The sequence below is a fragment of the Pongo pygmaeus genome, chromosome 12, assembly GCF_028885625.2.
Source record: "Pongo pygmaeus isolate AG05252 chromosome 12, NHGRI_mPonPyg2-v2.0_pri, whole genome shotgun sequence".
NCBI lineage: Eukaryota > Metazoa > Chordata > Mammalia > Primates > Hominidae > Pongo > Pongo pygmaeus.
In genome coordinates this window covers 75,294,528-75,308,276 of record NC_072385.2, presented here as the reverse complement: position 1 = coordinate 75,308,276, position 13,749 = coordinate 75,294,528, and positions in this window count along the sequence as shown.

The window sequence follows — 13,749 nt, the reverse complement described above, 5'->3', positions numbered from 1 at the left end:
CTGAAAGTTACTAGTGTATTATTGGGGGAAAATTACTTAACTCTTCTTTCCCCCTATTTTCTTATCTCTTAAATATGGAATAACAAAATATATACCTTTAGGACTGTTGGGAGGATTAATAAGATATATGTAACATGGCTTAGTACATAGTTCTCAACAGATGTTAGCAATTATTAAAAATAATGTTAGTATTATTATAGTTATAATTATTAGGATATCCCACCAGAAATTAAACTTGTAAGGTTTCTTCTTTCCTTCCCATTGAGAGAGATGCCCACAGAGGACAAGTTACTCTGAGGCATTGTGATTAGTTCTACTTTTCAAAGGGAAGTGTTTGGCTTATCTGGAGTCCCATAAGGTTAGCTAAGTCAAAAATGCCTTGGTATATCTACTTACCTGAAAAGGATATACATGAATTAGATATTTTTTTTCAGAGTCAAAAATGATAGCTATACCATCTGATATGGTTTGGCTGTGTCTCTATCCAAATCATCTTGAACTGTAGTTCCTGTAATCCCCACGTGTTTGTTGTGGGAGGGACCCAGTGGGAGGTAATTGAATTATGGAGGTGGTTACCCTCATGCTGTTCTAGTCATAGTGAGTTCTCACAAGATCTGATGGTTTGATTAGGGGCTTCCCCCTACACTCAGCACTCATTCTCTCTCCTGCTGCCCTGTGAAGAGGTACCTTCCACCATGATTGCAAGTTTCCTGAGGCCTTCCCAGCCATGTGGAACTGCAAGTCAATTAAACCTCTTTCCTTTATAAATTGCCCATTCTCGGGTATGTCTTTTTTAGCAGTGTGAGAATAATACAGCATCCCTGATGATATGTATCTCTAAGGGTAGTCGATACAGGATCACAAGAAGCAGGCAGAAGAACCAGCTCTAATGCCATGATTCTGGGGTGGCTGGAGTGCGGAAGGGAGTGTTTTTTGCCCTATGGACTGGAAGAGCCACACCTTAAAATCTCTGAATCTGGGAACCCAATCAAAGGCACACTGACAGAACTCAGGACTGGCAGGGTGATATTTCTCTCTCTAAGATCTATAGTAGCCTGTGTACAGTGTTTCAACAACAGCAGACCTGAATGCCCTAAAACAATGGTTTTCAACTGGGGCAATGTTGACCCCCAGGGGACATTTGGCAATGCTTGGAGACACTTTGGTTATCACAACTTGTGTGTGGGGGGTGCTACTGGTGTCTAGTAGATAGAAGCCAAGGATGTTGCTAAACATCCTACAACGCACAAGGTGACCTCCCTCAACAAAGAATAATCCCCCCAAAATGTCAAATGTGCCTAGGTTGAGAAACCCTGCACTATAGGGATGTACATTAAGACTCTCCAGATGCCGGGCTTGGTTACTAGCCTTACTTGCGACAATCATCAGACTCTAGGTTCTCCCTGTTTGGTGTGTATGTCAGCCAGGATTGGCTCTGTTTTCCAGTGCCAACAAACAATTCTAAATCTCAGTGGCTTAATACAACAAAAGTTTCTCTCTTGCTCATGCTGCATTCCAACACAGGTTGAAACACCACCGCAGCAGCAGAGGGCAGAGAAGGACAAATCAAGTAGTAGGCTTTAAAGGCTTCTTCAGGGAAGTGAAACATGTCATTCCTGCTCACATTTCATTGGTCAAAGCAAGCACCATAGTCACTTCTTTCTTCAGGGGAGCAGAAAAGTACATACCCCTTTGTGCTTAGGAGAACCAGTATATTTGGGTAATAGCTCTAATGACTATTGTAAAGTGAATATCTTTCTGGTTACCCTTTTTAGATTCTGTAAGCCTCTGGAACCTTGGAAAATTAGGAGGAAGGAGCAAGAGGAAAATATTTTTTATTTTTATTTATTGTACATGGTTTTTAAGGTCTACTTTAGGTATTACTTTAGATGTCTAATTGTCATCTCAAATTGTCTGTGCCAAAATTTAACCTCCAGAAAATGACCATTTAATAATTCCTGAAGAAATAATTGACTGAGACAATAAGCCTCAAGAGATGCTTAAACCGTTACATGAAAGGTTGTAATGAAATATATATACATAAGATACAAAATTGTCAACTTTATAATGGTATAATCAGGACATGACATTCTATAACTAAAAGCAGGACATTATGTGTCAACTGATATGCTGCAATGTAAAGTGCAGCACCAAAAATAGACTTGACCTGAATCCAATCATGCTTTTGGATATAACCCCTAGTTTACAGAAAAAAAAAGGTGTTGGGGGGGTGGGTAAAGAACCAGTTAAATGACATCAGGAGGAAGTAATCAGGCAAATCTGGAATGTCAAATATACAATTGGACAACTGACCCAATTGCTTCAGCTGGGCAATGGCATGAGGAGAAAAAAGGCAGAATGAGACAGTACTGCTCCAGTTTAAAAGAGACTTAAGAAATATAAGGCTCAAAAGCAATATGAAACTTTGTCCATTTTCTGCTGCCATAATAGAAAACCACAGACGGAGTAATTTATAAGGAAAATAAATTTATTGGCCGGTGCAATGACTCACACCTGTAATCTCAGCACTTTGGGAGTCCAAGGCAGGGGATCACCTGAGGTCAGAAGCTCAAGACCAGCCTGGCCAACATGGCGAAACCCCATCTCTACTAAAAATACAAAAATTAGCCAGGTGTGGGGGCAGGTGCCTGTAATCCCAGCTACTTGGGAGGCTGAGGTGGGAGAATCGCTTGAACCCCAGAGGCGGAGGTTGCAGTGAAAATAGACCATACACTCCAGCCTGGGCAACAAGGGCAAAACTCCATCTCCAAAAAAAAAAAAAGAAATTTTATCAGGATAACTAACCCACTCTTGTGACAACAGTATGAACCCATTCATGAAGGCAGAGCCCTCTAGACCCATTTGCTGTTTAAGAGCCTCACCTTCCAATACCATTAGGTTGGCAATTAAATTTCAAATAAGTTTTGGAGGGGACATTTAAATCATAACAGAAACCTTGTTTGAATCCTGATTTGAACACACCAGCTCTGTGAGAATCTTCATTTTTCCCAGGAAAGACAGAGTTCTGGATTGGTGAAGTATTGGTAATGGTATAAACATCTAAGATTAGGAACAATGGAGGAGAAATGAATACATTTTGTATGTAACAAGTTAAAATGTAGGTTCTGGGGAAACCTTTAGGTACAGATAACCATAAGCCAATGGTTCTCAACTGAGAACAAATTTAAACCCCAGGGGAAATTTGATAATATCTGAATTCATTTTTGTTTGTCATAATGGGGGTGTAGGGAATATTAATGGCTTCCTGTGGGTAGATGCCTAGAATGCTGCTGAACACCCTACAATGCGTGGGAGGGTCACCACAACAAAGAATGATTCACCCTAAAATGTCAGTAGTACAAAGGTTAGGAAACACTCAATAGGCAATCAAATGTAAGCACAAAGAAGGTAGGGACTAGGATTGGTTTACTTGCTGTGACCTTGGGCACAGATCCTGGCATACGGTAAGAGTGAAAATATCTCATAATCTCTTTTGTATTGTGTAAGCCTCCAGATTCTTGACAAATTAGGGAGAGGAGGCAAAGAGACATTGTTTTGAGGAGGGAAGCTCAGAGAAAGATCTCAGAATGATTTATAAATGTATGTTATCAGCATATAGGTGGTACTAGAAATCTTGGGAGTTGATGAAAGAAAAACTTCAGCTGAATTAAATTTAATTGAGCAACGAATATTTCATGAATCGAGCAGCCTCTGAGACAGAATAAGTTCAGAGACTCCAGCGCAGCCACATGGTGGAAGATTTACAGACAGAAAAAGGAAAGTGATGTACAGAAAACAGAAGTAAGGTAGATAAACAACTGGATTGGTTATAGCTCCATGTTTGCCTTATTTGAGCACAGTTTGAACAGTTGGCTACATTTGATTGGCCAAAACTCAGTGATTGGCACAAGTGTAGGCTACAGTCTGTTTACATCTCCATGGATGTTATAGTTCACAATGCACGGATAAACATTTAGGCTGAACTTAAAATATGTAAGGAGTTTAGCCTTAGGCTAAACTTGATTTAATAAGAGTGAATGAGGATTTCTATGGCAGTGGTTCTCAAACCTCATTGTTGATCAAAATTATTTGGGCAGGTTTGAAAAAATGTAATGCTTGGTCTAACCCCAGAAATTCTTATTTAAATTTTTGGGAGTGGGGAGTGTGACTAGCATCCTATTAAAACAACAACAACAACAACAAAAAACCTCCTTTTATTATTTTAATGTGCAATCACATTAAAATGGTGTTGAAATCTAAGATTTCTTTGTTTCCCCAGAACACAAAAAAGCTGTATTCATTATGATGGCTTCATTCATAAGACATACTACATTCAATATGGTAGCTCAAGCAGTTGGCTGTAATTTCAACAGTTCTTTTTTTTTTTTTTTTTTTTTTTTTTGGTTTGCTAAAGCAAACCCTTGGCCTCATTTGGTGAAATAAAAGGCCAGAAAGTCCTTGGCAAAGCATAGAAGAAAGAATGTAAAGAATTTGGGAGATAAGAAAGTAGATTAAATGGGTCATGTGCTTCACCCCTATATCCTGCTAGAGCCGTAAAAAGTTCTCTCCCTTGCCAGTAAAAATAGAGCAAAAAAGAGAAATACCCAAATATATAAAAAGTGCTCTGCTGGCTTTTTTTTTTTTTTTTCTGGCTGGGAATGCTTGTGGAAAGAGCAACAATAAAATTTGTATTCCTGATCTCAGTGGGGATATGAGAAGCCAGCTGAGGCATGGCCCAGGTGATGACTATTAACAGTCTGAAGCAAAGTGGGTATTGTTTTAATAGCCAGATGCTACACTCAGGGATCAGGGAACGGCTTCAGTAGCAGAAATCTCTGGCTGTGGTTAATTAATCATGGGGTCCCCAGGAATGAAATAGACAGACAGCCAATTAAGGTGTATCTTGATTTATTTAACCAAAGCTATTCTAGGTCTGGTGAACAGAGGCCTCACTGGAGCCAATATGCTAGAGAATTTTGGGTTCACAGACCCGGTACCACCCAATGCAGGCGAGGCTAGTACCTATGAGGAAAGATCCTGCTGTAACACTACACAGGCACACTGTGAACCTTTTGCCTTGTCTTTCCTAATGGGGCTGGCAGTTGTTAACCTGAACATTTGTGCATTGAGGAAAGGGAAACGCTTAAACTCAGGAAATACTGGATATTGGTTCAAAGTTATCACTGATTCTTAGGGACCTATAATTCCACTGTAGTCAGCAGGTCAGAGTTGGGGATTATTATGGAGCTCAGGTGATAAATGGAGTTCTGATCTGAGTTTATTGCATAGTAGGCCCAGTAGGACACTCCAAAACATATTCTCAGATCCTGAGTGAATTGTTGGAATCGGTATTTTAGGAAACTGGCAGTTTCCTGAATCCCCACACAGTTTCCCAGACCTTTAAAGTAAGGACTATTGTTTTAGGAAGGGCCAAGTGCAGTCATTTGACTCTTTACCTGCCAAAATAGAGAATAAACAAGAGCACTACAACCCTGGAAGCTGCTTCCTGAAAGGGGAAGATATGGTGATGAATTTAATAGGCTGGCTTGGCTTTTGCAGTCTGATAGGTCTTGAAGAATGATAGCAGATTATTGGAAACAAAATCAGCTGAGGCTCAAACTGTGGCTGCTATTGCATTTTTTTTCCTCCTTGTTAAAATAAATTAATGTATCTTTTAGCACTTATGAGGCAGTTCTTGATCTTGCTAAAACATTTTTTTCCCATTTTGATTTACATGAATCACCAGAAGTTTGCTATCTTTGACAGAAGAACCCATAATTCTTTATTGTCATGCCTCAGGGATATGTCAGCTTTCTGGCTGTAGTCTACAGTCTAGTTTGCTGAAATCTTGACCACATTACCATTTACTTTGATCCAATACCCACAAAACATCATGCTGATAGGATATGAAGATCAGGAAGTAGAAACAATTCTGAGTGACTTCTTAAGTCATATGTTTGACTATGAAATTCTGTACAAGTAAAGAGATTTGATGTGATGGTAACAGGCCTGGTGTTTGAGGATCTGTGGCATGTCCGGCTACTGCTTTCAAAATGGTATCTAAATCTTAGATGCAACATATTTGTCTGCATTACTCTTACCACAAACAAGGTGATCCAAATTTTGTCCATCTATAATTGAGGTCCGCAATAAAAGAAAGCTTAGCACCTGGTCCAGGGTTTCAGTGCAAGTAACTCTGTCAATCGGTCCTTATGACCTTCGATGGTGCTTGAGCTTCTGTAATAAACTGCGATACTGAAGTGAGACTTAGTAACTCCAGGTAGGATATACAAAGAGAACTCTCACGTTTGGACAAAGACCATGCCCTATTCAGCAGCCAATATATAGTTTGGCTCTGTGTCCCCGTCTAAATCTCATCACAAATTGTAATCCCCATGTGTTGAAGGAGGGACCAGGTGGGAGGTAACTGGATCATGGGGCGGGTTTCCCCCATGCTCTTCTCCTGATAGTGAGTGAGTTCTCATGAGATCTGATGGTTTAAAAATATTTAGTAGCTCCCCCTGGAGCTCTCTCTCTCCTACCACCATGTAAGATGTGCCTTGCTTTCCCTTCACCTTTCACCTTTTTTTCTTTCTTTCTTTCTTTCTTTTTTTTTTTTTTTTAAACATGGGCAATTCCTGGAACTGAGGGTTCTTCCCTTTTAATTTTTTAATTTTTATTTCTTGAATCAGGGTCTCACTCTGTTGCTCAGGCTGAAGTGCAGTGGCATGATCTCAGCTCACTGCAGCCTCCATCCCCCCAGGCTCAAGCAATCCTTCCCCTTGAGCCTCCCAAGTAGCTGGGACTATAGGTGTGTACCACCACACCTGGCTAATTTTTGTATTTTTAGTGGAGGTGGGATTTCGCCATGTTGCCCAGACTGGTCTCAAACTCCTAAGCTTAAACTATCTGCCCACCTCTCCCTCCCAAAGTGATGGGATTACAGGCATGAGCCACCATGCCCAGCTTCAGGTAGTTCTTTATAGCAGTGTGCAAATGGACTAATACCATTCCTGACTTGATAATATCTCTGCAGGAGACTGTTTATCATGGGATTCCATTTGGCTTATGCTGCCAGTAGTGAATCAACACAGCTATAAAGCTTGAGGTGCCCTGAAAAATTAGATAACTGCACAGGTCCTACATTCCTATGCCTTCTCCAAACTCCCACACTGGCTTCAACTAACATCTATAGCTTAAAGGTAGTTTCCTATGAGCAATTGACTGAGAAGGTCAAGCCTTAAGACTGATTTAAGGATGGTTCCACAAACAATATGCCTATACCGGATAGTACAAGACTGCTGGCTCTTAGAAAATTAAAGAATAGAAATCCCTTTAGTAGGTAGAACTTGTGCTTCACATGCTAGATATTTTTCATGGAAGCAGGTCTGGCCCATAAGTCAGGTCATGTAGTGATTCCTGGGCAGGAACTAGTGATGTGGGGTATTTGGAAGAAACAAGATCATATGATTAGTAAAAAGCAAGCTTATGGAATACATGTATATAGAAGGTGGATTTCTTAAAACTGTCCTAGAGCCTAAAAATGGTTATGCCTCAATACTCACCAGAAGGTCCCCAGTGGAAATGAACCCACTTTATATAATCAAGTGGCAGTATTATCTTTGGACTCAATTTGATCAATGGTCTTATCAATAGAGTGGTATTAGGGTAGGAGATCTGAGGAAGGCAGAAGGGAGAAAATGGAAAATGGGAGAGGACCTTGAAAAACACAGGAGACATGTAAAATTTCTGCCAAATGCCTCTGAAAACCCAGATGAATACAGAGATGATGGATTTGTAGCTATGGCAGGAGCAGGTATAATTTTTTTCCTCAATATCCTGAGTGTAGGAACAGAAAAGCAGAATTGATCCAAATTTCAGAGTTTACAGGTGGCTGTAACTAGTACCACAGCTTGAGGTGAGAGTTGGAGAGCAAGTAGGGGAGCCATTGCTCTCTCTCAGAAAAATCCTCTGTTTTCCAACACTAGTAGTAGCTCTTTGAAAAAAAATTTGCAGAGTTAGTAGTTTGACTTGGAAGTTGTCAAGATTGTGATGAAAAGGCAGGAGGAAGTAGTTTAAGAGTAGGATTATGACTGACATTAGAAAAATAATTCAAGTTTAATCATCTGTTTTTCACTAGCATCCACTGCACAGAAACACAAAATTTGTTGTTCTGATGTCTGAAACTGGCCATGCCTGCAGGTAGTCAAGCAAGACAGGATCTAAAGGCATTGAGTGTTCTGGCCACAGAGTGATTGCAATGTTATACTACAGGGCCTATGCTAAATAGTCAAAGTAAACAGGGGTAGAGTAAATAAATAATGAAAGATGAGAGGAATGCATGGGTCAAAGTGGTATAGTCTTGCCCACTCTGCTTTATCCGTTAGTATTTTCTTGACCAGTATTACAATTCTTTCCGTATCTTCACCCTACTCTTCTCATTGGAAATTCTTGCCCTCCCCTCCCCCGCTGATTCATACACTAAAACTTTTCAAAACCTTTCTCAAAACTCGTCTCCAAAATCATCCTAATTACACCCTAATTTTAATCCATCCTTAATCTAGCACTATATGAAGACTCTGCCTTATAACAACTTGACTTGATGTTTCTGTGAAACTATGTTTTTACTTCTTTCATTGTTCCATTTCATCTGTTTCATTTATTCTGCTTCCCTACCTAAACTAAACTATTGCTGGCAAGTACTCTGGCTTGGTGCATTCACCAGTGTGCATGTTGATACAAAAGAGATGTTAAAAATGTTTAATTTGATTTGAATCATATGGATGGATATGTTCTGAATTGTTGAATCCAAGATTTTACTGAAAAATCTAATTTTATATTTTTATTGGAGATGAAAGGTAAAAGTTTGAATGTTAGTTTTACACTTTTGCTTTTTCAAAACTGAATCATATTAAAAAGCTATTTTTGCCAAAAAATAAAAATTGTGAACTTTAAATGAACTTTAAAACCCAGAAGCATCGAGACCAATAAAACGCACCTTTAGAATGCTTTAATTTAACTTGAGATTCAGCGGGAGAGTATGAACTATGTACAATTAAGACTATACCGGAGAAGAAGTAATATTAATCATTTTTTAGAGGAGATATCAGCCATAATTGAAAATCATACGGAAAAATATTGAAATATTGAAATTGTTGATAAAGGGAATGCAAGTTAATCTACGCTGCCATTGGAATAGTTCTAATACCATAAATTGTTTTATTGTTTTAATGCTGACACTATTAATTAATTTAGTACTAACATTTTTCATGGGGCCTTCTTACGAACTGAATCCTTGAGTTCAAATAGATTTCATTTTGACAAATGCTGTTTTGTAATGTCACAGAAAATATTTCCTCTGGAAAAAATACTTTGTTTACTCTGTTCATAAAATATTCTGTCAGGGCTTGATAAACTATTTTTTAAACAACCCTCAAAATAATATGTTATTTGTTTTAGGCTTACATATTTCATGGAAGTTGTCAAAGATTCTGAGCATTACATATTAAAAGACTTGTTCAATGGCAGCACACATAGGTCTAAAAATAATCTGGCATTTAAGAAACTGGACCATTTTAACCATTTCCAAATAAGATTATTTAAGTCTGATCTAGAGTAATATTTTTTAAAAGGCCATTTAACATAATTTTTATGGCCAGTTATAAATTGTGGATGGATTACTCATTCGTGCTGGGTTTTACAGAGGGAATGCTGCATTGACAAGAAGAAGGACAAGACAGATGATTCTTCTGATCCTTTTGTGCTTTGAGTTCTATAGATGAGTGAGAAAAGACGCCAGTCTAGGCATCATGAAACCCAGGTTAAGCCATGATCTTCCTTGCAAATATAAATATATAAATATATATGAAAAATGTTTGTGGTCCATGCATCAATTTTTATGATGTGGTTTGGTGCTTATTATAAATTTGTTTATTATATCAAATGTTAAAATGAGATTAAAAAAATATAGATCACTCACCAATGCTTAGAAACATTTTCATTATTTGGCCTCTAGTAAAATTAAAATTTTATATTAAATTTTAGCCATTTTAAGGTATTTTAGAACTTAACTTTGAAGTCTGGAAATTCTGAATGAATTGCTCCAGGTTGCTACTTTATGTTGTTAGTGTAGACCCTGTTTGTTTTTTATTTAACATTTAATAAAACATTGCAAAGACTATTTCTCAACTCTCCTATAAGCAACAGATACTCTTTAACAGTTATGCCTTTTATTTTTGCATGAGCAATCTATATCTACACCGAAGGTCAATTTCTGTTGCCGTATATAATGGTTACGCACAAAATCTGGTGAGATTATTCACTGAAATAAGTTGATTATAGTAACTTTTCATATAAAACTTTATGAAATTAGACTATATCAGATCATACATATGTGGTATGTTATCATAAAGTAGGTAATAATTCTGATTCCCCACAAAAATTATTCTTATTCCATTGTAACCTTATCTCATGAAATTACTTTACATTAGAGCAGATGCAGAAAGACTATTTAAAAGGCTATGGAAGAACCTAAGTAAGGTATGGCGATACTTGGACTCAGATGAAGTAATACAGATGGGAAGGGTAGAAAGATTCAAAAGACAGAAAATAGAATCAATAATGCTTGTTGATTAATTGGCTTATTACAGGTAAGTTTCTTAAGGCTGCGAACATGTATTAAATTTGTTTCTGTTTCTTAAAGCAACTAAAAACTGTGTTATGCAATAATAAAAATTCAAGAAATTAGTATAATAAATTTATGAATGACTATCATAGGTTTCCAAGCTATCTGAATGACATGGTAACGAAGTGACAGCCTTTCTGCACTGTACAAAACACGGCTATGTGCTTTAACCCAGCAGTGCCCTATATATATATCTGCCAGCCACAGAACTGCTATTAACATTTCTCAGGTTCCACAAGGAAATTCTACCACTTCTAGAAAGCAAGAATAGTTATGCTAAGCTTAACTACTTTATGTTTAATACATCTCTACCAGGTCCATCACTATATGAAAAATAAGATTTAAAATTCATAACTTAAGGCAATTATTTAAAATTGTCACTGAAGATGTAATAACATCGCCAGGAAGTTCAAAAAAATAGTTCCCTAACTAGTACCTTAACTGATTTCTGCTTGCACTCTTGCTTTTCTATTACCAATGTGGATGCTGCTAAGATCATTTTTATGGAAATCATATCATGTCACTGTACTGCTCAAATCCCTCCAATAGCTTACCATTTCAATCAAGTAAAACCAGTTTTCTTAATATTTCACAAGGCCCCACATGATCTCTCTCACTATGTCTTTTTCCTCTCTAATACAATCACCTATTATTCTTGCTCACTCCAGGCACAATGGTCTCCTTGTTATTCCTTAAACATCCCAGGCATGTTCCTGTCTCAGCTGTGTACTGGTAACTCCCACTGCCTGGAAAGTTTGTCTCCCAGATGGATTTTCCTTCTGTCCCTTTCGTCAGGTCATTGTACGAATGTCATCTTTTCAAAAGACCTCTCAGTCAACTCTATTTAAAATTGTAGCTCTCTACCACCACACCTCACACCCCTTAGCTTGCTTGATTTTTCCCCCTTAGACTTATTATCTTCTAACAGCTATAAATGTAACTTGTTTACTTTGCTTATTGTCTATCTCCCCTCAATAGTGTATATAGACTCCATAGAACAGGATTTTTTTTTCTGCTTTATTTTCTGTCATATCTCCAGCACTTAGTCTAGTCCCTTAAACATATACAAACTCAAATAAATACTTGTTGAGAGAATTACCACATATAGAAATTTTGCCTGAATTTCATCAGTTTTTGGTAATGTTAGAAACACAGAAACATTAATGAAAAGATGAATAAATGAGCTACAAAATATTGAGTACCACATTTTCCTATAAATCGTAATATATTGGAACCTTGAACATATTTGAGGAACATATTCAACAGAATGAATCACACAAGCACCCATTCTGAGCAGGACCTATGGCCCCGAGGTGATGGGAGAAAGTCTGATTCATCCTCACACTTACCAAACTGCAGTTGAACTGGGAATTGTTCTGGCTATAAGATACAGATGCAGATTCAGATGATTGTGGCCTTCAGATACAGATGACTGTGAATTTTTAGAAAGTTAAATTAGTTTGGTCAATCAGTTGGGCCTAATGGTTAGTAAGTTAACCCAGGCTTTCACTCATGGAAAAGAATGCTGTATGCAGGTGACCATTGTTGAGTACTTCATCACTTGCAGGCTTTACACATTCCCTATTCGGACTTTTCTTGAATCATGGGTCATGAGTTGGTATAAAAGGCATTCATCAGTTGGATAAAATTAGTTATGAAATAGTCTTAGGGAATATTGGCAACTGAACCTACTGTACTAATTTGATAAAGTACAAAGTGTACTACTTGATAAAGCTATCCAACATTTCACAACCTGCCATGGCCTCATGAGCTTACAAATATGTCGTGGCCTCTTGCATAGCTATTTACACCAGATGCCAGAATCCTTTGAAGCTTATAACTTTATGTGTGGCTCATATGGAACAATGGAGGATGAAAAGGATGTTTGGCCACACCAGCCATACCAAACTTGGCAATCAGTGGGATGATGGAGCTCAAAGTCCTCTCACCCAGGCCTAGAGTCATGTCTGATTCTTCTGCATCCCTAGAACCTAGTATACCCTACTTATTCATTCCTTTGGTACTTTATTTCTTCCTTTGAAATATTTATTGAAAACTACTTGTATAAGGCACTTCTAGAGCTAAAGTAGTGATGTCGTTTGGTTCTTCGTTACCAACCAAATCTCATCTCCAAATGTAATCCCTATGTGTCAAGGGAGGGACCTGGTGGGAGGTGATTGGATCGTGGGGTAGTTTCCCCCCATGCTGTCCTTGTGATAGTGAGTCAGTTCTCATGAGATCTGATAGTTTTACCAGGGCTCTTCCCCCTTCGTTCTCTCTTCTTCTCTCTCCTGCTGCCTTGTGAAGAAGATACCTGCTGCTTCTTCACCTTCCTCTATGACTATAAGTTTCCTGAGGCCTCCCCAGCCATGAAGAACTTTGAGTCAATTAAAACTCTTTTCTTTATAAATTACCCAGTCCTTGGCAGTTTTTTATAGCAGTGTGAAAACAGACTAAGACAAGTAGTGAACAAGAACCAACATAATCCTTCCAGGATGGAGCTTACATCTAACTGAAGAGGCAGATATACCACACTACAATTGCAATATCTATCATAACAAGAAATAGAAATAGATGAGAAAGCATATTACCTAGACCTGGCCTAGTCTAAAGTATAAGACATAAAGTCTCATAGGAAGTGACTAATCTGAGATTTGAAAAATGGTTAGAAGTGAGCTAGGTAAGAAAGGATACTAAATATGGGAGTACCATCCAGGAAGACACACAGTATTTTCAAGAAACTAGAATGTAAAGAATAGGAGTATGCAGAGGAATGAAATGATTGTAATATGCGAGGCAAGAGACAGGTCTTAGGGAACCTTGAAGTCAATGAGTCAACGTAAAGAATTTTGATTAAGGGAAATAGGAAGAGTTTATGGGACTTTAAGCGGGAGAGTGACGTGATTAGATCCTAGTTTTTAGGGGAAAAAATCACTTACTATAATATATACGGCATTGCTTGGTATGTAAAATCTCAGTGGCTGTGTTATAAATATAGAAGGACCAGGGATCAGTTAAGAGGCTAGTTAGATAGCTACTTTTGCTAACTTCTAGCTAGCCCGTTG